The 26,146-nt window shown below is 46.5% G+C and overlaps 1 protein-coding gene and 1 long non-coding RNA gene across 2 annotated transcripts in view; one reads left to right on the top strand and one right to left on the bottom strand.

Annotated features, from left to right (window-relative positions):
- Window positions 1-2,789: 2,789 nt before the first annotated feature.
- On the bottom strand, window positions 2,790-25,791 carry LOC132597901 (uncharacterized). Its single transcript, XR_009565321.1, has 3 exons — window positions 25,660-25,791; window positions 4,339-4,458; window positions 2,790-2,923 (listed from the first exon to the last, which is right to left on the bottom strand). It is a non-coding gene; the product is annotated as an uncharacterized lncRNA (long non-coding RNA).
- The window catches only part of SERHL2 (serine hydrolase like 2), a 33,338-nt gene continuing 32,701 nt past the window's right edge, over window positions 25,510-26,146 (top strand). Inside the window, exon 1 of the mRNA XM_060305597.2 lies at window positions 25,510-25,762. The gene's annotated coding sequence lies outside the window, so the exon portion shown is untranslated. The remainder of the gene's footprint in view (window positions 25,763-26,146) is intronic.

The raw sequence follows: 26,146 nt of genomic DNA, 5'->3' as shown, positions 1-26,146 counted from the left end.
CACTGACTCATTAGCATGATGGTGACAGTGCACCCAGTTTGGAGAGCTTGGGTGCGGTTGGGCGTCCCCTTTGTGGTGCAGAAGGGCAGGGAGGACAGTTGGGATCAGGGACATGGGGTCAGACGGCTGGTGGTACAGATACATCTGACAGCCTGCATCAAACCCCTCACCTCTGCCCCAGGCCCCAACTCGACAGGACCAGGGGAGCAGCCTGTGTCTCCACCACCTGACACCGCCCCAGACCCCAACTCTAGTCTCACAAGGCCAGTCACAGAAAGTCAAGATGCTCAGTCTGGTTGGTTTAGAAGCCAGGGTTAGATTTACATTTTTAATAAAAATGTTACATACTTGGCCATAGCTGATTTATTTGAAGGTTACCTTAATTTCTTTCAGTCCACAGGGGCCCAATTCAATTTGCAAGGCTGATTAATTCGTCCCTCCTGTCCTCACTGTGACAGTGACAGTGATCCCACAGAGCTCTCTTCTTCCTCATCTGACCCCAGGGCCCCTCTCTGCATTTCTCCTCCAGTGATACCCGGAGCCTTTGGTGTTTCTGTCCACCTGTGGTTTCTGGTTGTCACAGTCCCTTTCTAGGAACAGATAAAGATCTGCCCTGCCCAGAATCTTTGGCTTCCCCCAGCCTGAAGTTTGCTGGGGGGTCTGTCCTAGTTTCACCATCTTAGGGCCAAAGAGGGTCTGGAGGAGGCAGACACTGCCCCTCCTGAGGGCCGGCCACCCATTCTCCAACGCAGCACAGGTTACACTTTTAACGTAACCCTCTGCAAATTTAGAACCATGACATTTTGGATACAGTAGTTTCTGGGAAAGCGCCTGCATTTTGTTTAGACACATTTTTACCTAGATATTTGCCAAAGAATCCTGGAATTAAAATTCAGTCATTTGCCAATTAAAACTAATTTATTTTTTAATAAATTTATTTATTTTATTTTTGGCTCCATTGGGTCTTTATTGTTGCATGCGGGCTCTTCTCTAGTTGCGGTGAGCAGGGTCTACTCTTTGTTGCGGTGCACAGGCTTCCCATTGCGGTGGCTTCTCTTGTTGTGGAGCACAGGCTCTAGGCGCGTGGGCCTCAGTAGTTGTGGCACGTGGGCTCAGTAGTTGTGGCTCGCGGGCCCTAGAGCGCAGGCTCAGTAGTTGTGGTGCACGGGCTTAGTTGCTCCACGGCATGTGGGATCTTCCCAGACCAGGGCTTGAACCTGTGTCCCCTGCATTGGCAGGCGGATTCCTAACTACTGCGCCACCAGGGAAGCCCCTAAAACTAATTTTTGAAAGGATATTTAACTCTGTGCTGCCAGTCTGTATGTACATACACACATACATATTTTATGCATACCTGCACGTGTTTAAGTCTCTTTGGTTAACTGTGGAAATAAACGAAGACCAAGCAAATGAGGAAAACAAGGCTATTTGCTCTGAACCTGCTATAGTGAAGGAGTGGGCCAGTGCCGCCTGCGTTTTGGCAAAGACTCAAAGGCAGGCAGAGTTGAAAGCTTTAAAGCGGAAAAAAGGGAAGGCCTCAGGTGTGCCCTGATTGGAGGCTGTTGGCCTGGGGAAGCTGTGGGCGGGCTGACTACAAGCGGATGTCCTATGTGATTGGTTAAGGATACAGATTCGGCTTTCTCTGATTGGTCCTAAACTGGAAGAGAGGACATAGATTAAGAAAGCTGTTGGTTATTAATCTAGAGCTGGTCATTTGGGGTCAATTGTTAGAGAATTTGTTGCTTAGTTTCTTGGATTGTCACAGAGATAGGAATCTGGCTTCCTATCTCTGCAAATCTGACTTACAGAGGGCTGGCTTCCTGGGAAGGGGTCAGTTTCCCAGGCAGGTTGCTGCAGGCTGTAGGTAAAATTTCTATTCTTATATATGGTCTAGCCATTGTCTTTATATATTCAGTCTCTCATGATAATTATGTAAGAATGGGTCAAATACGTCCATCCCTTCTCTTTGAAGGGTAAATCAGTCCATTCAGCAAGTTTAAAAGGTGACCTTATTAAAGAGTAGCAATTAATCCGCTTAATTCTGTCAGATCTCAAACAACTTCACTGAACAAATCCACAAAAATCACATGTGATCAAAATGCAGCTATCTCACACATAGAACCAAGCTCATGTTTGGCAAGAGCGTGGAAATCGTACATGACCTAGATTGGGAGAGAAAACCAAGGCAGCTCCTTAGAAAGCTTCAGACAGCTCCTTCTTCCCCCCTTCCCTGTCCCGGCCCCCCTCAGCGTCTTGCCAGGCAGTGCTACTGGATGAATTCTGATGGAGGAAGAAAATTAAGGAAAGGAAAAAGTAGCTTGGTAATGCAATTCAGAAAAATGCATGCGTTCCTCCTGAATTATTAGGACAAATGACTCTGCTTGGCAAGAGCACCCTCCCTTCCGCAGTGGGGATGAAGCGGGTACTTCGGGAGACCCGTCCTTGGTGTCCCGTCAGTCCTGATGGTGGGAACAGAGGTGGTGCTCCTGATTCTCTGGGGGCCAGCCCAGGTCAGTGCCCTTTCTCATGTCAGGAGCACTCGGAGCTTTTCCTTGTGAAATTAGTTCCTGATCATTGATGCCTCTACTTCCCAACCTGGGCACTTCCAAGGCCCTTCCTTCACTACGGTACCAAATTTCACACAAAGGCAAGGAAATGGACCAAGGATGTGAGGCAAGGAGGCCGTGAATCCACAGACGCGGGCTGCGGGGGTGGAGTCGGACGGCCTGGACGGATGCACAGTTTTGCCCAAGTCAACAATGATCTGGGCAAACCATGTATTTAATTTCTTTTGTTTCAGACTTCACATTGGTGCAACGAAAATTAAGATGCTATTTCACTCCACTATTTCACTCACGATACGTTGAACGGCTCCTCTGTGCCAGACGGTACATGCTGGGTGCTGAGCTTACGACTCGTCCATCTACACAGAGGAAGATGATAAACACACAGCAAATCAGAAACTCGCAGACTTGGAAAGTCTCTGAAGGTGAACATTCATCCTCGGCTTCCCTTTCCCTCACCCCACTTCCCGTCTGAAGACAATCCTCTCAGCTCCATCATCAGACCTGGTCTCCCCAAGTCCACTCTGCAGGGGCCCCTGGGGATTCCAGGAGACTTTACTGGCCTCCTGCCTCTGCTCTCTTGCCCTGAGGGTCAGTTCTCACCACGTCAGCTAGGAAAATCCTTTTAAAACATAAACCCAGTCATAGTTTTCTGCTCAAAACTCTCACATAATTTTCCACCTCTCCTGGAGTGAAAGGCAGCGTGCTCACGGTGACCTGCAAGGCCGTCCCAAACCCGCCCCTTGCCTCTCAGACCTCCTTCCTGCTCCCTCCTTCAGCCACTGTGATCCAGCCACCCATCCTTGCTGCCGGGGGACCCTGCGTTGAGAGGGGCCAGGTTCATGACTGTTGGTCGCACACGGTTATTAATGGTGCCACTTCCACTCTCAGAGGCCCCGGTTTGGATGATGGATTAGACGGCCGCACTGGCCGCTCACTTGCTATTTTTTCTCTCCTTTGCCCGGCCTGCTCCTTCCCCAGAGAGCTGCTGCCTTCCCTCACCTGCTTCGGGTCTTTGCCCACATGTCCTATTCCGTGAGCGTGCTTTTCCTCCCTAGAACTTCTCACCACACTGTTTATTTTTCTTATTTGTTTATTGTGTCTCCCTGCCCCCCCGTGCAGGCTCTGTGAGGGCAGAGATTTTTCATGTCTTGTTCACTACTGTATCCCTAGTGCCGAAAACACTGCTTAGCACACAGAGGGGCCTGAGAGAGTAGCTAGATGAGGGCGGGGATGCTACTTTGGATACGGTGGTCAGAGGCGACTTGTCTGAGGGGTTGGCACTGAAGTTAAGGTCTGTATCGGTTTCCTGTTGCTGCTGTAACAAAGTACTACAAACTTAGCGGCTTAAAACAACACAGATGTATTATCTGACAGTTCTGGGGGTTAGAAGTCCATGATGCATCTCAATGAGCTAAAATCAAGGTGTTGGCAGAGATTCATTCCTTTCTGGAGGCTCCGAGAGAGAATTAGCATCCTTGCCTTTTCTAGCTTCTAGGGGTCACCCACATTCCTTGGCTCCGGGTACCTGCCTCCATCTTCAAAGCCTGATGGTCGGCCAAGTCTTTCTCATGATGCCATCTCTCAGTTCTGAATCTTCTGCCTTTCTCATCCCCATTTAAGGACTCTTAGGATTACACTGGGCCCACCCAGATAATCCAGGATAATCTCATTAAATCAGCTGATTAGCAAACATCATTCCATCTGCAACCTTAATTCCCCTTTGCATGGAACATAATATATTTACAGGTTCCAGGGATTGGGACATGGATACCTTTGCAGGAGGGGCATTATTCTGCCCTAGTGGGGATGCTTCTTTGGATAAGGCGGTCAGGAAAGGCCTCCCTAAAGAGTTGGCATTGAAGGCAAGATCTGAAGGACAAAGAGGAGCCACCTGTGTGAAGAGACAGAAGAGGTTTTCAGGCAGAGGGAGTAGCATGTGCAAAGACCCTGGGGCAGAGAAGAGCTTGGCTTATCAAGAAGCAGAAGGTCGCCCAGAGAGGCTACAGTATACCGAGCAAGGAGGAGAGTGGTCCCAGGTGAGGCTGGGGAGGGAGGCAGGAGTCAGCGCAGATGCCATGGTTTTCTCTCTCCCAGGCTAGGTCATGTAGGTTCTGTGTGTGAGGCAGCTGCATATTTCTAAATTTTTAAAATTTTTTAGATTTATTTTTATTTATTTTTGGCTGCGTTGGGTCTTTGTTGCTGCATGTGGGCTTTCTCTAGTTGTAGTGAGGCGGGGCTGCTCTTTGTGAGCAGGGGCTGCTCCTTGTTTGTTTCTCATTCCAGTGGCTTCTCTTGTTGTGGAGCATGGGCTCTAGAGAGCAGGCTCAGTAGTTGTGGTGCACGGGCTTAGTTGCTCCGTGGCATGTGGGATCTTCCCGGACCAGGGCTCGAACCCATGTCCCCTGCATTGGCAGGCAGATTCTTAACCACTGTGCCACCAGGGAAGCCCATGGGCAGCTGCATTTTAATAATATGATTCTTGTGGGTTTGCTCTATGAAGTTGTTTGCAATCTGACAGTATAAAACAGATAATTGCTATTCATTGACAAGGCCACCTTTTAAACTTGATGAACTGACTGATTTACCCTTCAAAGAGAAGAAAAATAATTTATTCTCTCACAGTTCTGGACACCTGAAGTCTGAAATCAAGGTTTCAGTAGGACCCCGCTCCCTCTGAAGGCTCTAGAGGAGGATCCTTCCTTGCCTCTTCTAGCTTCTGGTGGTTCCCGGCTGCTATGAACTGAATGCCTATGTCCCCCCAGATCCAAATGTTGGAACCCTAACCCCCCAGTGTGATGGTATTAGGACACGAGTCCTTTGGGAGGTAATCGGGTTTAGATTAGATCATGGGGGCGGAGCTCCCATAATGGGATTAGTGCCTTTATGAGAAGAAAGACAAGATCTCTCTCTCATCTCTCTCCTCCTCTCTCTGCCATGTGTGAACACAGGAAGAAGGCAGCCATCTACAAACCAAAAGAAGAGCCTTCAGCAGACATCACAGCTGTCAGCACCTTGATCCTGAACTTCCCAGCCTCCAGAACTATGAGAAATAAATGTCTGTTTAAGCCACCCAGTCTGTGGTATTGTATTAGAGCAGCCTGGACTGACTGAGACGCCGGCAGTCCACGGTGGTCCTCGGCATGTGGCAGCAGCACTCCAGTCTCTGCCTCCATCGTCACATGGCCATCTTCCCTTTGTGTCAGTGCCTTTATGTCCAAATTTTCCTCTTCTTATGAGCACATCAGTCACTGGATTCGGGCCCACCCTAGTGGGACCCCAACTTAACTGGATTACATCTGCAAAGATGCTATTTCCAAATAAGGTCATATTCACAGGTTCCAGGTAGACATGAATATTTGAGGGACACTGTCCAACCCAGGCCACCTCCAGTTCCATATGGCCCTCTGTTACTATCTCCCCAGGCCACCCCAATCCACTCTCTTTGAGCTGCCCTGGCCCAGAGCTACCTTATCAGACTGACTTTTTTTTTTTTTTTTGTGGTACGCGGGTCTCTCACTATAGTGGCCTCTCCCACTGCGGAGCACAGGCTCCGGACGCACAGGCTCAGCGGCCATGGCTCATGGGCCCAGCAGCTCCGCGGCATGTGGGATCTTCCCGGACCGGGGCACGAACCCGCGTCCCCTGCATCAGCAGGCGGACTCCCAACCACTGCGCCACCAGGGAAGCCCTGACTGACTTTTCCTGTTTGTGGGTTTGTATACATGTTGCCTCTCCTCTCCATACCCTATCACCCTGCCCCCAATTTTGACTGCAGCCGCAACTATTTTTTTTTTTTTATCAGTAAGTCTTTTTACAATGCAGTTGCCTAGCAGACTGAATGCAGTTTAAATCCTCCAGATACCTCCTTTCAGGTCCATTTCTCTCTGTAAAGTGCTTATCTTAGAAAATCTGGGAAGAATCTGAGTTTGCTCTTTATATCAACTAATTAGTATATACAGGCTCACCCTCCTATATGGTTACAGCTATCCTGAGCTGCTGACTGACTTCAGGCCACAGTACAAAGGAGACTTGTGCCAAAGAGGCTCAGGGAAGGAAGAGCTGAGTGACACTGTAGTCAGAATGCTGTTCTCCATCATCTCCCAGTGGACACTCACTGCTGCATCCTGTTACTCAGATGGTCGTAGAACCCAAGGAGGCCACTAGCCATCCTCCATTTGGTAAAGGAGGAAACTGGGGTTTTGGAGGTTTACAGGACTTCCTCAAAGCCACAGCAAGTATGTGATAAAAGGAAGGCTCTGGAGTGAAATTGATGAGTGGTTTCTTAATATGATAAAATATATATACTTTGTTCCTAAAGCTAGAATCTAACTTAATGGGTAAATACTAAGGGCATTTCCATAAGATCAGCAATAAACCAAAGAGGCCCTCTACTATTCAACACTGTACTGGAGGCATCAGGCATCTCACTACTTGTGAGAGAAGAGAAATCAATAAGAGGTACAAGAATTGGGGAGAAAAGGAGTAAATCTATCACTTGCAGGTGATATGATTGTGTACCTGGAAAGCCCTAAAAGTATCTTGTATTTGTCTTCATTGTTACATTTCTGGAGTTGTTCATTTCTTGGTGTAAATCCAGGTTTTTATCTGGTATCATACACCTTCTACCTGAAAAACCTCCCTTGATGTTTCTTCTAGCACAAGCCTGCTGGGAATTAATTCTCTTGGCTTTTGTTTTTCTAAAAACATCTGTATTTTTGCCTTAATTTTTGAAAGATATTTTCACTGGGTATAGCCTTTTTAAAAATATATATTTTAAAAATATTTATTTATTTATTTGGCTGCGTCGGGTCTCAGTTGTGGCATGCTGGATCTTCCTTGAAGAATGCGGGATCTTTCGTTGCAATACTCGGGCTTCTCTGTAGTTGCAGCGCACAGGCTCAGTAGCTGCAGCGCGGGCTTAGTTGCCCTGCACCACGTGGGATCTTAGTTCCCCAACCAGGGATCGAACCCGCGTCACCTGCATTGGAAGGCGGATTCTTAACCACTGGACCACCAGGGAAGTCCCTGGGTATAGCCTTTTAAGTTGACAATATTTTCTTTCAGCTCTTTAAAGATGCAATTCTTATCTTTGTTCCTCTGAATGTAATGTATCTTTTTCTCTGGCTGCCTTCAGGATTCTCACTTTACCTTTGGTTTTCAGAAGTTTTAATATAATATGTCTAGATTAAAAAAAAAAAAAGGAAGGCTCTGGAATCATGCCTCCACTTCTCTACCCAATCCCCCACCTGTTGGCATCCAAGCCTTGGAAGGACTTGCCACCAACTGGTCTTGTAAGATGACAGCAGCTACACTTGGTGCTTGGAATAGCCAAGGGTCCCACCTCCAGCTAGCTCAGGTCCTAGAAAATGTGCCAGCTACACTGTGCCACACGGGGCCACAGCCGAAGGGACGTGGGATATTACTGCCTCTGGGGTGGGTAGTGGAAACTAAGAGGAAGAACTTACCAGCTGTTTAAACCCTGTTGCATTCACCCTTCAAACACTCTGGTGGCTCTGGTTCAGTGACCCCCCGTTAGTTGGTTCCCATCTTTCAGGTTTTCTAAACATGCAAATGAACTGCGCAATAAATCCCCCCACAGGCAAAGCCATGATTTCCTCAGCAGGTGGATGCGGAACGCTCAATGACCTAGAATAATCGACGCTTTGCAACAAGCACTTTTTCTTCCTACTCACTATCGCTGCGCTTTAAGAGGAGAAAGGAGTAACCGCTCTCGCACGGTTACAAAGAGACACTTGGAAACATGCTGCTGGGGGCCGCTCTGTCACCAGGAAAGACAACGGAATACGTTTTAAACGTCTTTTCCCCTTGCTCTGCCAAGCAAAAGCATCGGAACCCTTCTGGGAATTCACCGGCCCAGGAAAGAAAATGAGGCCCCGCGGTTGGCGCCACTTGCGCCCCCTCCGCTCAGCCCCCGCCCAAGGTCGGTGGCCGCCGCCCGAGGTCGCAGGGGCGGGGTCGCCAGCGCGGGCTCCCAGCGGTCGTGTAGTTGGGACGCGCTCGCTAAACGCAGTCGTTCTCTGCAATGGCTCACGGCCCTTTCTGTTTTGAAGGCGCCTCTGTTTATTCCCATTGAACCGCCTTCTGCAGAGGGCGACCCCGATTGCAAAGTCCCCACGCTCTGTTTTCCTCTTTTTCTGTCCCCACTGGACAGACCCTTAAGGCTCCGCGTACGTTTGGTGCCCAACAGAGGACCTGGCGCGCGTCGACCCCCGCTAATGCTTGAGGGATGGATCCCTACCCTGTCGCCAACGTGCGATCCCAAAGGAACATCCATTTCTCAGGCTTTAAAAAATTCCTCTTGAAAAAAAAATTTAAAGTCGCCAAAGATTCTAGCCAGCAGGAACTTCAAAGATGGAGAGCTTGAAATTACTTGCTCTGAACGTCTTGCTGAACCAGCAGAGTCCTTCTGACCATTGATCTGCAAACCTGCTGGGTCAGGAATCAATGCTGGTCCTGGTGCTGGTGACAATGGTGTGTGACAACGTGGCCAATTTGGCCCACTTGAGGGAAAGGCCAATCCGAATCAGTGAAAGTTCTGAATTAGACAAAGTGTAATAAAATTTAAGCATTTTAAATGACTGATTTACAATCTTATTTATAAATTATTCATGCATACTATAAAGAAAGGGTTTATTAAGGTAAATTTGGGGCAGGCCCCTATCAGTCATACTTGAATGAAATAATGTTTTGACTCTTGCTGTAAATACAATTGAGGACCAAAGTAAATCATTTCAACTTTTGTCACTACCCAGGAGGAATGAAGATTCAGTATTTATCACCAAACAAGACACCCAAGTAAAGAAAGTTTTTCTTTCGTTAACTAAACTTATAAAACAGTATAATAAAATCAACAATACTTAAATAAAAGTATAATAAAATATCTGCGAAAAACATGACCAAATGATCATTTTTTTAAAAAATCAATATTTGCTATTTAGGAGCCAACATATCCTTACCCAGAATATAAAGTTCCTAATACCAGAAAAATCATTTTAACCATGACCTTTGACCATCTTTGCAGCTAGGACTTTAAGAATGTTTAGATCTGGACCTAACTTGTGATATTCAGAGTTCTGCAGGAAGGTTCACTAGGCAAAAATCAACTCTGAGTTAATGGGAAGTCCCTGGTGGTCCAGTGGTTAAGACTCTGCTCTTCCACTGCAGGGGGCACGAGTTTGATCCCTAGTTGGGGAATTAAGATCCCGCATGCCAGGCGGCCAAAAAAATTTCAAAATAAATTTAAATCCTGAATTAAGACCAAGACTGAGCTTGGACTCCCCCCTCGAGTTGCAAAATATTTATTAAATAACTTTAAGGGAAAAAAATATATTTTTTTGGCTGCGCTGCTCAGCTTGTGGAATCTTATTTCCCCCACGAGGGACTGAACCCGGGCCCTTGGCAGTGAGAGCATGGAGTCCTAACCACTAGACCAGCAGGGAATTCCCATAAGGGAAAATCATTAAGTCCACTAAACTATGCATCACAGACAACCTACGTGGGGCATATGTTTCTGTTTTTTTAATTTAAAACATATTCATACACACAAAAAACATTTTCCAGAATCCTTGTGCCTAATAATTGTGTGCTTACAGAAAATGTGGGCCAAATGGCTTAAAATTATTACCTTCAAGAGACATTTCGGGGGACTTCCCTGGTGGTCCAGTGGGTAAGACTCGGCACTCCCAATGCAGGGGGCCTGGGTTCCATCCCTAGGCAGGGAACTAGATACCACATGCATGCCACAACTAAGAGTCCACATGCCACAACCAAGAAGTCCATATGCTGCAAGTAAAGATCCCTCATGCCGCAACTAAGACCCAGAGCAGTCAAAATAAACAAATAAACAAAAAAATTTTTTTAAGACATTTTGGATAAAGATTATGGAATAATTCATCCCTCAATACCTAACTTCCCCATGGTGTGTTTTTTGGTCCCTTTTATTTTCTATTTGCAAGCTTCTTTGGTCAACACCCACTTTATAGACAAAAGAACTGGAGCACAGAGGCCACACACTGAACCAGTGACAGAATTGATCACAGACACATGAGCTGTCCTCTTCCACCAGAAGCCACGGTCCTCGAGGGCTCCACACCCACCCACTTGTCTATCTGTAGGACTGAGTATGCATAGAGTTGAACAATTCAGTAACGAAGTGCAAACTTGTTTTAAAAGGCTGCCTACAGTTCCAATAAGTTTTTAATATCTGATTTGATGTTTAATATAAAATAAATATTGAATATCAACCATATATTGAGGTTTTAATGAAAAATATAATCCAGAAACCAGAAGTCAGGTTTACAGGTGCCTAAATGACATACAAAGTGTTGAGATGATAAATGATGCCCATGTGTGAGATCCATACTATAAGATCCAGCATGCAATTCATTTATCAGGTGATCTTTTGTGCTGTTTCTATTTCCTTGCATTTTAGGGTTTGGACCCTAAACCTATAATTTTAGAAAAAGTACTGCTAACAATTTTTTAAATTGGGAATACATAATAATATCTCATAGAACTACTATTCCATGAAATAGTTTGGGAAATGGTGTTTTCATATAAATCCAACCAGTTTTAAGAGGATGAAAAAAAATTTTTTTGAGGATGAAAATTTTTTCCTTTACCTCCAAAGTTTAAAAAAATCAAATCAAGAATACAATAGCTGGGCTTCCCTGGTGGCGCAGTGGTTAAGTAATCCACCTGCCAATGCAGGGGGCACAGGTTCGATCCCTGGTCCGGGAAGATCCCACATGCCGTGGAGCAACTGAGCCCGTGCACCACAACTACTGAGCCTGTGCTCTAGACCCCACGTGCTACAACTACTGAAGCATGCGTGCCCTAGAACCCGTGCTCCGCAACAAGAGATGCCACCGCAATGAGAAGCCTGTGCACCGCAACGAAGAGTAGCCCCCACTCACCACAATTAGAGAAAGCCCGCACGCAGCAATGAAGACCCAATGCAGCCAAAAATAAAAAATTAATTAATTTAAAAAAGAAGAATACAATGGGCATAGTCTAGAAGGAAAACCTACAGGCTGAAGTCAGGAGGTCCTGGGAAAATCATTCCATTTCTCCAGGTCTTAATCTCTTGTTCCCCAAGGTCCAGGGTTCAGCTTACACCAGACTCTGTGACCTGGCCCTACACCTCATGCCATGGGCCTCCTACGCAGCTATCAATACAAGGCTGCTCCACAAGGGCTCAACATATTTTTGCTAAATGAATCAATGATCCTATAAAAACACATACAAATTACGACGGTATGGCGGTGTTGTGAGGAAAATTGAACAGCCATCTCCCTATAAAGCACTGTCATTAAAGAGGACATTTATCGGGCTTTTAAATTAATTCGGCTTTCCCATCTTTTATCTACGCATTAATATATTTTTGTAATATCCTATTTGGGGCTCACTTGCAGAGTTTGCCAGGAGAAACAGAGAGGAATAGTGGGAGGTGAAAAACCCATACTGCTTTCTGTGTGCTTCTACTGACACCAAAGGTTTATCGTGAAACTGACACTCTGAGCCCAATCTCGCTTGCCACAAAGACTGTCGAGTATATACCTGCTCTGGTTGTCCAAGAAAGGCACATGAGGAGCTGTCTGTAGTAGGAAAACGAGGTATACCTATTGACTGAGTCTTTTTTTTTTTTTTGGCTGCGTTGGGTCTTCGTTGCTGTGCACGGGCTTTCTCTAGTTGTGTCGAGTGGGGGCTACTCTTTGTTGCGGTGTGTGGGCTTCTCATTGCGGTGGCTTCTCTTGTGGAGCACGGGCTCTAGGGCACTTGGGCTTCAGTAGTTGTGGCTCGCAGGCTCTAGAGCACAGGCTCAGTAGTTGGGCACAGGCTTAGTTGCTCTACGGCATGTGGGATCTTCCCAGACCAGGGCTCGAACCTGTGTCCCCGGCATTGGCAGGTGGATTCTTAACCACTGTGCCACCAGGGAAGCCCGAGTGTTCTTTTTAAGAAAAATTCCAAAAGTATTTCTTTTTTTTTTTTAATATTTATTTATTTATTTGGCTGCGTTGGGTCTTAGTTGCAGCACACGGGCTCAGTAGTTGTGGCGTGCAGGCTCAGTAGTTGCGGTGCGGCACGTGGGATCTTAGTTACCCAATCAGGGATCGAACCCGCATCCCTTGCATTGGAAGGCAGATTCTTAACCACTGGACCACCAGGGAAGTCCCCAAAAGTATTTCTTGATCAATGATATGATCAATGTAAACATTCTAAAAATCACTGAAAAGGGTATAAAGTACATTGTCTATGTCATTGGGGAAAAGTATGTTGTACTTCCTATTTTACACATATTTCTACCTAATTTTTAAAAGGCTTTCAGGAACCAAATCTTCTGACTCAGATTTTGACTGAAGTCTGAACTCCCAGAGTCACACCATTGGCACAGTACAGTCCTCTGTGACACTAACAGGATTAATTGTAAAGTTTCCAGAACCGAGGCGCACCCTGCTGAGGAGCCCCTTCACCCCTCATGCTATAATGCAATATTCAGTTATCTTCCAGGTTGAAATACAAATCCTTTCTACAGGATATTTTGCCCCAGTATCACATTATTAGTGATGACAGCCCTATTGTATATTCAAGCTTACCATGAGCCACAGAACAGTGTGAGTCTTTGTGTGAATTACCTTGTTCAGCAATGACTTATCCCTGCTCTGCGATGAGGAACTGAGGCTCGGAGAGGTGAAGTAACAGTCCAGAGTCACACAGCAGGGACTGGCTGGACCACTATTCAAACCCAGGCCATCAGCTTCCTGAGCCTGAGCGCATACCCTTTGCTGCACCTCCTCACAAAATTAGTCTTGAGAAAGTTACTGCACCATTTTTTGTTTTTATTTTTATAAATGTATTTATTTATTTTTGGCTGCATTGGGTCTTTGTTGCTGTGCGCGGGCTTTCTCTAGTTGGCGGCGAGCAGGGGCCATTCTTCGTTGCGGCGCGCGGGCCCCTCACTGCAGTGGCTTCTCTTGTTGCGGAGCACGGGCTCTAGGGTGCACAGGCTTCAGTAGTTGTGGCGCACGGGCTCAGTAGTTGTGGCTCGCGTCCTCTAGAGGACAGGCTCAGTAGTTGTGGCGCACGGGCTTAGTTGCTCTGCAGCATGTGGGATCTTCCCGGACCAGGGCTCGAACCTGTGTCCCCTGCATTGGCAGGCGGATTCTTAACCACTGAGCCACCAGGGAAGTCCCATGCACCATTTTAAAGTGGGGAACTGGAGTCAGAAAGGGCCAATAGCAACTCTCACAGGCATCCAGGTGGCAAGAAGTCAGCAGCATTCAGCAGACACATTTGGGGCTGTCCTGAGCCAGGGGCCCCTAACTTTTTGTGTCCAAGACTTCAGTGAGGGCTCTGGCACACTCTCCACAAACATGCACAAGATGCACACACACAAAACTTCACATAGTCCGTGGGATCATCTAAAGTGCATGGGATCCCAATTAGGAATACGCCTTGCTCCCCTCCTCAATCCTAAAGGAATTTCTGTTTATCTGAAGTTTTAGAATTTTTGATTTACTAATTCCAATAACTGAAATGTCGGGAAAAATAAATCACTTTTTTTCTTCAAGACCAAATGTCGGGACTTGCCTGCTGACACAGACTTCCCTGGTGACACAGCTAAGCCCCTGCGGTGCCACAACTGCTGAGCCTGCGCTCTAGAGCCCTTGAGCCACAACTACTGAAGCCCACGTGCCTAGAGCCTGTGTTCCGCAACGAAGAGAAGCCACCGCAATGAGAAGCCCGCGCACCGCAACGAAGAGCAGCCCCCGCTCACCGCAACTAGAGAAAGTCCGCATGCAGCAGCGAAAGCCCAACGCAGCCAAAAATAAATAAATAAATTTATTTTTAAAAAAAGACCAAATGTCCCACACATCCTTGCCTCCTTCTATTTCCCCCTCTATCTCCCCTGCCAATAAATCTGTCTAAAGCCCACCGGTTAGTTGTGGCATGCATACGGGATCTAGTTCCCTGACCTGGGATCGAACCCAGGCCCCCTGCATTGGGAGCACTGAGTCTTATCCACTGTGGCACAAAGGGAGTCCCCACTTGCGACTTTAGAATCCATTGTAAGGATGCTGGCTTTAACGGAGGGAAAGGAGGAGCCATTGCAAGGTAGGGACAGGGCATCACTCCGGCTGCTGTGTTGAGAATAGATTTTAGGAAACAAAAGGTTATATAGGGTGAGGCACTCTGGCAGTATTTCAGATGCGAGATGAGGGTGGCTCCAACTGTCTGGCAGCAATAGAGGTGGTGAGGAGAGACGGATTCTGCATTTATTTTAACGCAGAGCCAACGGCATCTCGTGATAGATGGGTTCTGGGGTGAAAGAAGAAGAGAAAGAAAGGATGATTGTAAGGGTTTGGGCCTGAGTGACAGGGGCTGGAGTTGCACTCAACAGAGAGAGCAGGACTGAAAGCCAAGATGAGACATGCGGATTGGGATGGCCCGAGACAGATGTGGACACAGGGATGCTGAGAAGGCAGCGGGGTGCACGAGAGGAGAGGTTCCAGCCAGAGATAGAAAGGTGGGAGCTGTCAGCCATCACCAAAGCCATGAGAAATTACTGCCAAAGGAGAGAAAAGGTAAAATTTAAAAATTAATTTCTGGTTCATTTATAAATGTTCACTCAAAGAAACAGAAGATCCTAAGTATATTAATTCGGATTTTTACAGAAAATCAAGTTATCACATATAAATTTAGTACAAGCTACAGTGGAGTAGATGACACTTGCAGCTCTTTGTTGGGCCTCTTTCCCTTGATGCTATTCCTGTCTGTTTTTTAAAAGCGTAAAACATTACATGACATCTTAGGTTGTGTCAGCTGTCGGGGTTATGTGTCTATTTTATTCAGCTCAGGATTATGCTGGCCTTTCCAAATGGCCAAAAAGCTTGTAAACGTTTTGACATCAAATCAGGGAAGGTGCATTTTAAGATAATTTTAAGATAAAAATTAGGTTCTGAATATTAGGTTCTGAATATGTGACTAGTATCTTATTTCAGAACTGCCATTGCTGCATCATTTAATAGTTTTCACCCATGATCTGATCTGATGCTGGAAACACCCATGAGGTGAGTTAGGAAAGCACCCTCCCCGATGGCTGAGGATCACAGAATGCCTGACAATCTTCCAGGCTCTGAATGTGAAGCCTGTGGATTCCAGGACCTGCCCAGGCTCCAGTCAGACCCTCTGGCTCCAGGCCCAGTTCTCACTCTACTTCTCATGGCTCTTCTTGATTAACAAAGGAGAAACCCATCAACTTGAGGAGAGTCAGAAAACGTGGAGCAAAGGGAAGCATAAAGAGAAAAGAGAAAACATTCCCAGATAAGTAAGCATGAAGGCAGCAACAAAACAAGGGCAAGACAGTAGCTCTTAAACTCCCACTATTCACTTAAGACCCCAAATTCAACCATCAGTATTGCAGTTTGGCACATACTAAAAAGATACTACATTTTAAAGGGTAAAATTCATCCCCTGTCCTACTGCGCAGTAATCCAGAGCCCTTTACCAGATGAGACCAGCTGCTGTCGAGTTTCTTCAAGTGCGAGGAATCACGTGGGACCTGGCCACGCCTTCAGCTTCCAGGAAGCCTTCGTATCGGTGTCCTTGACCCCATTTCACTCTCCTTAAAAATTAGCCTCCATTTTTACATCTGAGGAATACCAGTTTATGAATATATAAATAGCCAAGAAGCCTCTATGACCTATTTTAAGACTCCAGAGAGAGCAGCCTCCACCTTTGAACTATTCTCCTACTCACCTCAAAGCTGGATGCTATCTTAGAATGGATCCCCAACTAGAAGGGGAAGAAAGGCTATAATTTCTTACGTGGTTACTTGGTCAGACACGGAGGCGCGTCACAGGAGCTGGATTTGGAATGTGTCCTCACAAGAGTCAGAAGACCTGGGTTACGGTCCTGGGTCTGCCCTTCATTAGCAGGGTGACCTTGGAAAAGCCCTTCATCCCCATCAGATGGTGATGTGGTTTTGCTGGCCTGTCTCAAAAGGATGCTGTGATCCAATGAGAAAATTCACTCACTCAGTAAATATTTGGTAAATCATGCATGAAGAAATGTGGTGTAAATTGTAAAATGCTAACCAATGAAAGATATTGTTACGTTTCAACAGAAGGCAATGAACATCGTATTCTATTGGTATACAAGATCCCAAATGCCCATGGCAACCCTCTGAGTTGTCAGTGGAGGAGGGAACAGTTATGAACAAAATCCTACTCGTGACTTTAGGTGCATACTCGCCAGTCTTTTTGTTTTTGTTTTTTCTATTAGTATTTAATGCATGCCTACTTTTTTTTTAATTAATTAATTTATTTATTTAGGCTGTGTTGGGTCTTCATTTCTGTGCGAGGGCTTTCTCTAGTTGCGGCGAGCGGGGGCCACTCTTCATCGCAGTGCGCGGGGCTCTCACTGTCGCGGCCTCTCTTGTTACAGAGCACAGGCTCCAGACGCGCAGGCTCAGTAGCTGTGGCTCACGGGCCCAGTTGCTCCGCGGCATGTGGGATCTTCCCAGACCAGGGCTCGAACCCGTGTCCTCTGCATTGGCAGGCAGATTCTCAACCACTGCACCACCAGGGAAGCCCATGCCTACTTTTTTACATAAATTTATTTTTATTTTTATTTATTTTTGGCTGCATTGGGTCTTTGTTGCTGCCCACGGGCTTTCTCTAGTTGCAGCGAGCGGGGGCTTCTCTTCATTGCACGGGCTTCTCATTGCGGCGGCTTCTCTTGTTGCGGAGCACAGGCTCTAGGCACGCGAGCTTCAGTAGTTGTGGCTCGCGGGCTCAGTAGTTGTGGCTCGCAGGCTCTAGAGCGCAGGCTCTGTAGTCGTGGCTCACGGGCTTAGTTGTTCCATGGCATGTGGTATCTTCCGGTACCAGGGCTCAAACCGGTGTCCCCTGAACTGGCAGGCGGAATCTTAACCACCGCGCCACCGGGGAAGCCTTGGGGGGCTGTTTAGATGGGATGGCGCAGGAGCAATAAGGGCAAGCACCCTCGGGGCCCTGGAGGTCTCGGTGGGGAGCTGGACTTAATTCTGAGTGGCTGGGAAGCCGGTGAAGGATTCTGAGGTGAGACGTAGCCTGGTCTCACTTACATTTTAAAGGGATCATTCCATTTGCTCTGGGGACTGTTTCCCTAGTGCAGGGGCGGGAGGGGGTCGAGATCAGGATGGGCTTTGGGGTGGGGGGAGGAAGAAACGGACCGGCTCTGGATTAATTCTGAAGATAAAGCCAGGGGGATTTGCTGATGAACTAGAACACTTTTACCCATTTTTAAACTTCCTGCTACTACCTTATCTGCCGTGCCAGGTCCTACTGGTTCTACTGCATATGCCTCACTCCAGTCAAGGCCCATTTTTCTGCCCAAATGTAAGTGGTCAGGGCAGCCCCTGTTGGCCGCACTGGCCTCCTGCCCTAATCCAGCGGCGCCGAGCAAACTGTACAGGCAAACCCGAGCCCGAGATCCCACTGCAAGGGTTCACGCGCATTCACTGTGTGTGTGCTGTGGCCTTATCTAAAAGCCTAGATGGACGGCAACAACGTGAACGCCCGTCCACAGATAAATTATGGTACATCCATGCTCTGAAAACTGACAAAATTGTTAAAAAGAACGTGGTAGATATATACGTGCTGACAGCAGAGATGTCTGCAACATAGATATTTTCAGTAAAAGTAAATTGCATACAAATATGTACGCTTTCCCTTTTTATTTAAGAAGACATGATCTATGTTTGCATGAGCGTAGAACAGAGAGCTGGGGAGGACACGTACCCCATTGGGAACGGTTACTGCCCCCAGGTGTGGGAGGAGAGAGGTCCAGAGGGAGGACCGTATGGATCTCTGTGCTGTTTTACTTTTTTACAGTTATTAAGTGTTGTTTTTATAAGAAAAAATGAGATCTTTTCCCCAAAGGTCCTGTCCGGCTCTTGCAGGAACTAGTGGACCATCTCTGCCCGTTCCCGCCCCCTCCATCTCTCGGTCTCATCTCTCCCAATACCTTGCCCCCCTAGTCCTGCCAGGCAGTGCCTTCCAGGCTGTTTCTGGCTCTCAGCGTTTGGCTTCGCTCCCTGGACTCCATTAAAGCCTCTTTTCCATCTGGCAGTGCCCACAACCCACCATCTGGGGATGGCCCACACTCCTGGATCCTACCCGGCCTGCCTATAACCCGACCACTAAATGCTCCCGGGCCCCCTTCTCTAACCTGGCCCCCATGCCCCCGCCCTGGAATGTCTAAAACACTGATACGCTTTGAATCACTTCTCTGCTGGGAAACTTCCAAGGTTTCCACTGCCTATGAAATAAAACCCAAACGCTCTGGCATGGCAATAAAGGCCCTTCACAAAACTTGGCCCAATTTCTCTGCCTGCTTCGGGCCAGTCTCCTGCTTCCTGTTACCCAAGCTCAGGCCACAGCAAACCGGTCAAGGTTCCGAATACGCCAGGCCCTGTAGGCCTTGTTGTCCTTATGCCTTTGCTCAAGGAGCCTGGAATCAGCTCCCCACTGGTCCATATACTCCACCCCCTTCAACTGACCCCAGGCAAGCAAATACTTAACTGTCAAAGCCTCTGTCAAATTCCCCTCCTCCTGGAAGCATTCTCAATCCTACCTCCGTCCTGCAGAAATAGTTAACCCCTGCCTGCTCTGTATTCTGTAGCATTTTGTACGTACGAGGTCTGTCATAGCCCACTCCAGGAGCTCACTCCAGGAGTCAACGAAACGGGGCCCGTGGGCCAAATCTAGCCTGCCACTGATTTTTGTATGGCCTGCAAACTAGGTGTATCTTTTACATTGTTAAGCAGTGAGCAAAAATCAAAAGGAGAATACTTCATGACACATGAAAATTATATGAAATTTATATTTCAGTCCATAAGTAAATTTGATTGGAACACAGCAACACTCGTGTACTTAGTTAGCTAGGGTCCACGGGTGCTTTTCACGCTACAGTGACAGAGTTGAATAGACGGTATGACCACAAAGTCTAAAATAGTTACTATCTGGCTTTTTATAGAAAAAGTCTGCCAACCCCTGGGCTACTCTTTTTTTTGTTGTTTTAATTTTTGGCTGCCTCAGGTCTTAGTTGCGGCATGCAGGATCTTTTGTTGCAGCGCGCAGGCTCTTGTTGCAGCTCGCGGACTTCTCTCTCATTGAGGTGTGTGGGCTCAGTAGTTGTGGAGTGTGGGCTTAGTTGCCCCACGGCATGTGGGATCTTAGTTCCCCGACTAGGGATTGAACCCACATCCCCTGCATTGGAAGGCAGATTCTTTACCACTGGACCACCAGGGAAGTCCCTGGGCTACTCTATTTTTGTATTTATATAGATGTCAATTTTCAACAAGACAGTAAACCCACAAAAACAAGAATTTATTGTACTTCTCTGTTTATTTGTAGCCCTTAATACTGTATCCAGCATGTAGCAGAATATCAATATTTAGTGAACAAATGCATTGCTGTGTTCTTGAAAGGGAGAATGTACTGGGTTCCTAATTCACAGAGGGAATGTCACCATGAAAGAAAGATCAATGCCAGGTGCCACTGGGATTGGAGGTTAGCATTTTTTTTCATGAGGTGGAGAGAGAATACAACGTGTCACAAGTTCAATTCCACTTACAATTCCTACTGATTAAGGACAAAAACTGAGATGTTAATAAACACTTAAAAGTTGCTTTTCATGAAAAATTCCCAGGCTGTATTGATTCCACTGATTTTATTATCCTAACGCAGGTTCTTTTAGTAGGGGCCGTATTTACCTACGACTTTGTTTAAAATACACAGGGCTAGGACTTCCCTGGTGGCACAGTGGTTAAGAATCCTCCTGCCAACGCAGGGGACACAGGCTGGAGCCCTAGCTGGGGAAGAGCCCACATGCCACGGAGCAACTGAGCCCGCGCACCACAACTACTGAAGCCCGCACGCCTAGAGCCCGCACTCCGCAACAAGAGAAGCCACCGCAGTGAGAAGCCTGCGCACCGCAACGAAGAGTAGCCCCCGCTCTCCGCAACTAGAGAAAGCCCACACGCAGCAACGAAGACCCAACGCAGCCAAAAATTAATTAATTAATTAATTAATTTAAAAAAGAAAAGATACACAGGGCCTCTCCATTTCCTCTCTTATCACATCTAAAGACGTGATCAGTTTCCAAAGTCCACCATAATTTGGTCCCGCCCTACCCATCCAACCCCAAATCGGAATTCTCTCCCCACAGGCAAGGCTGGCTCTCCAGTCTCCCCAGGCACCTGTCTCCTGCCAAGGCCACCTATCAAACTCTAAGCATCCTTGAAGACTTACCTCAAGCCCACTCCTCCTTCCCTGAAGATTCTGACTCCTCTAGGTTTCCAGGACATGTATTAAAAACAAAGCAATTACCTCTGCTAGACCTTTTGGCACTTGATAGAGCTTGGAAAGCTAGCAGCCATAATGGAACTGTATATTCTCTGTGAAAGAAAACTTCATCTCACCCCGCTTGTGTATCCCACATGAGGTGAGACCCTCAGCAAATGCTTAAAGGTTTACTGAGTTGGTGGGGGTCAAAAGATGAGTAGCCAAGATTAGACAAGAACCCCAAACTGTAATGAATGGAGAGCTAAAGTTAATTCTATAATGGAAAATACACATAGGATGCTAATGGCAAGTCAGTGGGATCAGCAAGGGGTTTAGGGAATAGGTACCTGTGAAATCATCAGTGAATGCTGGAGAACTTTTTAAGATACAGAAATAGGACAGATATTGTACACTAAAGGTACAAAAGCACATAGTCATCCTTGGTCCTTCCCAAGACTTCTCTAGGCCTGGGTGTGGGAGGTGAGAAAAAGTTGGATTAAACTAGTTAACAGTTATTAAGGGCTTTACATGGACTCATTAGCTTAAATTTCACAACAACCCTATGAGATTATTATCCCATTTTACAGATGCAGACAAAGAGACACAGAGTCATCTGGCACTGATAACTTACATGTCACAACCATGTAGGTCATCAGTGTCAGAACCAGGATTGAAACCCAAGCATCAGGCCATGGCATCTTAGGTAATAAACAGTTCGTCACACACATTTTTGCAAGGTTAGTCCTAGGAAAGGGATAATAGTTCAGGATTCTTAAAAAAACAAAAAACAAAACACAACCCAACCTCAGATTGATTATTATACCATTTCTTTATATGCTGCATTAATCATTTTTGAAAAACCAATTTCCATTTAATATTTGTTTTCTTGAAAATAGCTTGGGTTTATGAAACCTTCACCACACCGTACTCAACTGTCCACCAATAGGGACCATCATCCACAAAAGGACAGAGGCAGCTCTGCACAGTTGCTACGGAAGGTGACAAAGATTGTCCTCCACCAAACTTCAGTCAGGTTCCTCTGAGTCCTCTTCTCCACTAGACCTCAACCTTGGCCTGCAAGAACTGCAGCTTTTAGCACAATCAATTTCAGCCACCTCCCCACACTACGAGACTTGAACAAACACTAGCATGTTTCCAGCAGCTCAAGGCTGTCCCTAGGATGGGGACCCCAAGCCCTTTAAAATGTCTGCCTGAGAAAGCTCAGGCGGCGGAAAGAATGTACCTGAAGAATATTCAAGAATATTTAAAAATAAGTTATTTCTCTCATGGACATTTTTATTTTGACTATTATTTCAGAGGTCCAGCTAGTAATAGGGATAATAACAGCTAAGCTGCAATTGAGCACATACTATATCAAAACTGTGCTAAGTATTACATATTTTATAAAATTATTTATATAAAAATAAAGTTAAATTAAATATAAGTATTTTCTTTAATCCTACAATAAGTTTTAAGTATGTAGCTCCATTTTTAAAAATACTTATGCATTTTAAATCAGTAATGCCAAAATATAAACATTCAAATGAAATGTATGCAGCTTACAATAACTTGACACATTCTTAAACTTAAAATACATCACACCAAGAAGCTTAAAAAGCAGTTAAAATTGCAACCTTTGAACCTTATATGTCCGTTTTCACACAGTAAAACAGAGGAGTTTTGACTGTGTACATAAATTGCATTTCCAATAGGCTAAAGAAGCATTAAGAAGTTTTCTATCTATAGTCTCTTTTCTCACTGAATAAATTTTTCATGCTATTTTTATCTACCATTTATTTTGTGTAGGACGCCAAGCCAGGCACCCTACTGGCATTATCTCATTGATTAAATGATTCACTGCACAAAGTTCTAAGACCCATGCTGGGCATAGCTAGTGCTCAATAAATGTTGGCCATTATGATCTCACTTAATCTTCACATGCCGCATCATTCCTAACGAGGGAAGGAGTATTATGCTCCACCACAGATCTGGACACTGTGTTCAGTCCAGAGTGACCCATCTAGTACGTGGCAGAGCCCAGCCGAGGTCAGGTTTGTCCCTTCTTGCACTGCCACTTCTCACTTCGTACTCGATTTCAGAACATTCTTGGAAAGGATTTGGTGGCTTGTCAAAAAATATAGTACATTTCGGACACATGGCATAACGTAGATTACATGTGGACTGGAGACTACTGACTCATTCCCTGTGGGAACTGGAGGAGATCCGTGGAAGAGGGAACACAGGGTGCAGAGACTGCCAGAAGAACAAATGAGACCTGGTCCTACCCTGAACACAGCTTCTGAGAGGGCTCTACCGCTATGCCAGGCAGAGGACTGATGCTGAGGTGCTGACTGCCCTGGGGAGCTAACTGACGAGCAGCAAAACAGCCCAAAGACAAAGAGAAAATAGCTGCAAACGGGGATGGATGACGAAAGCAAACAGGGTGCTGAGCTGGGGACCAGAGTTACAACTTTAGATGTTCAGGTAGCAGTTTCTTATACTTTTCCTACCAAATGTTTTATAATCAAATGCTATGGACAAGGGAAGCTATATACTCTCCTTCTTCCCTATCCACCCGGCACTTTCCATAATGGTAAACTGAATGGATACATTTTCTTTCTTTTTTTTTTTTGACTTCATAGGACAAAATTCTACTCTTGGGTGACAAGTGCCAGAGTATCAAGAAAGTTTTATATGTGCCTTGACAACGAAACATCTAGAACGGGGCAGGGATGGGGGGAGGCGGCGGTGGCGGCGCGGCATTTGCTAGGTTAAATACCTTTTTTTTTTTTTTCATGTTTGCTTTCAGGATCCTCCAACTGGGAGCTTCTGGGGCAAAGGGTAGATGCCCAGACATTCTTCTTTGGAGCTGTCTCCACAGACAGCGATTGATAAGAGGCAAAGGATAACACAAAGACCTCAAGGCAGATTTAGACACTGAGTAGGTGTGTGCTGCCCCATGAATTAGTAATGAACTACAAACTTCCCAGGATGAACCAAACAGATGAGGGCTTTTTTTTTTTTTTTTTTTGGTGTTATAAACTTTTACTCTCCAACTATGTATCTAAAGCATAAGGCTCCAAAAAAACAAAAAAAAGCATAAAGCTCCCTTGGGTAAAGCCCACAGCATTTGCCTCATTGTCTTAGTAAAATCCCAAGTTAGGAAAGCAGAGTTTTATTTCAACTGAAGATATTATTTGACCTGAAAACAGTTTTGAGAAACAGCTATATAAACAATATCCAATCTATTTCCAAGCTGAAGGCAGGGAGTAGCGTCGTGGGTGCTGGGAGTGGTTGGGTGGCTATTTCCACATATACTTGGTCTAAAACTTAGGACTATGAATTCTTCCAGTATGAGCTGGTCTCCCACTGTCTCCAAGGATATGAAGACATATATGCAATGTATAAAGATGGCATTTGGGATGCTTAATTTACATATTCTTTGTGAGCATTATTATTATAATTATTATATATCATTGTACAGTTTCATGTTTGAAGATGGATGAAAAAAGCTAGAGAGAGAAGAGACAGAAAATACATGATGTGAAGATAGGTTAAAGACTTTCATTATTTAACCTGGAGGAAAGAAGGTTGAAACGCATACAATTAATAATTGTCTTCAATTATTTGGAAATTTATCATGTAGAAGTTAATGATAAATTGCCTTCCATTTCCAAAAGCAACAAGAGATGGTGTGCTAAAAGTGTAACAGAAAGTGTTTAAGTTAGAACTTCGGAAAAATAAATGTTATGAGACCAAGGAAGAAGGTGAAATCTATTTCTTTCTAGCCCTGTATCGATGGACCAATAAGTGCGTTCTTCTAAATGATGCAGGTGCGGTGGGTCTTGTCACTAAATCGGTTCCATTCGGAAGCCCTTTCTGTCTTACACTACTGTGATAAACCGCACTCTATCAACCGCTAGCCCAACGTGGGCACAGTTCTAGAATACTCCGAGGTCCCAGAATGTCCCTGGTACCATCGATTCAACCTAAAACAAACTGACGATCCTTACAATTCCTGCCTGGTGAATCGGAAGTATTCTCCAATACTGGTTCTGAGTTGACCCCGAAGGTCCTCCCGGCAGTTTAAGAAGCAACGTTCAAAGAATCAAATCACAAACGAATCAACAATTTGTAAAAACATTATTCTGTTTTCTGTACGTATCTGAAACCCCATTCCCAAGTGCCAAATCTAACTTTTCAGTGACTGTCCAATTAAAAGCGCCCTAAGACTTTGTACGGCGGCAGCAGGAGATGTGCTTTAGAATCTTTGACCCCGAAGTGGTCCTTGAACCAAAAACGTCTAGAGAACCCCACCGGAGTGTATGTGTATTCCTCTCCATTTTCTCACACAGGGGTCGGAAGGAAGACCCTTCCTCCCTTTTCTCTTTAAATTAAGGCCAGATCAGTAGCAACCTAAGCGCGAAGGGACTACAGGCCTTGGTAGGAAGCTGCTGGACGCTCTCGCGGCGCCTGCCCGGGTCCCCGCGTCCGCCCGGGGAGGACGCGGGCAAGGGCTGCAATAAGGAGGGAGGCCGCCAGGGGACGCTCCAGTCCCGCCCGGGAAGCGCCGCACGGCTTCCTGGGGGTTGACCCGCGCACGAGGTCCTCCTCGCCCGAGGTCCGCGCGGCGCTGCGTGTTTGGCGTCCCGCGGCGGCCGGGGCCTCCGTGGACCGTCCAGCGCCCCCTCATGCGTCTCCCCCTTTCTGCTCGCGCTCACCCTAAACCCCGCAGCGCCCACCTGCGTCCTCGCACCGGCCGGGTGCCGGTGCGGCCCGAGCCGCTCTCGAGGGGTCGAATTCCGGGTCTGCAGGAGGCGGGTCTTCTTCGAACTCTATGTCCCGGTAAGGATGAAATGCCTCTCTCCCCTTCCATTCGGCCTGTCACCCCACTGCCCTCAATTAAGGAAGCTCTCTTTCTCCAAAAAAGTGTCGCGTAAGTCGCGGCCGGGATGGAGACTCGCCCCGCCCCCGAAGGGGTTCTAGAAGGAAGGAGAACGGGGGTGGGGGGGGGCGGTGAGGACCACACACACAAACACACACTCGCTCTCTCCCTCCCTCCTGCACCCCTTCACCCCACCTCCCAGCCACGCAGGCAGCCCCCGGCCCCAGAACGGCTCCTCTGGCCCCCACCCGCCCCCGCTCCCCTCCCCCACGGTACCCGCCCGCGCCCCGCCTTCCCCGCGCCCCTTGCGCACCTGGAAGCAAATTCACGCCTGGAAACCATCC

This window comes from Globicephala melas, chromosome 10 (genome assembly GCF_963455315.2).
Source record: "Globicephala melas chromosome 10, mGloMel1.2, whole genome shotgun sequence".
In the NCBI taxonomy this organism is placed as follows: Eukaryota; Metazoa; Chordata; class Mammalia; order Artiodactyla; family Delphinidae; genus Globicephala; species Globicephala melas.
Note: the sequence above shows the minus strand (reverse complement) of the source record. Positions and strands in the feature narration are given on the sequence as shown.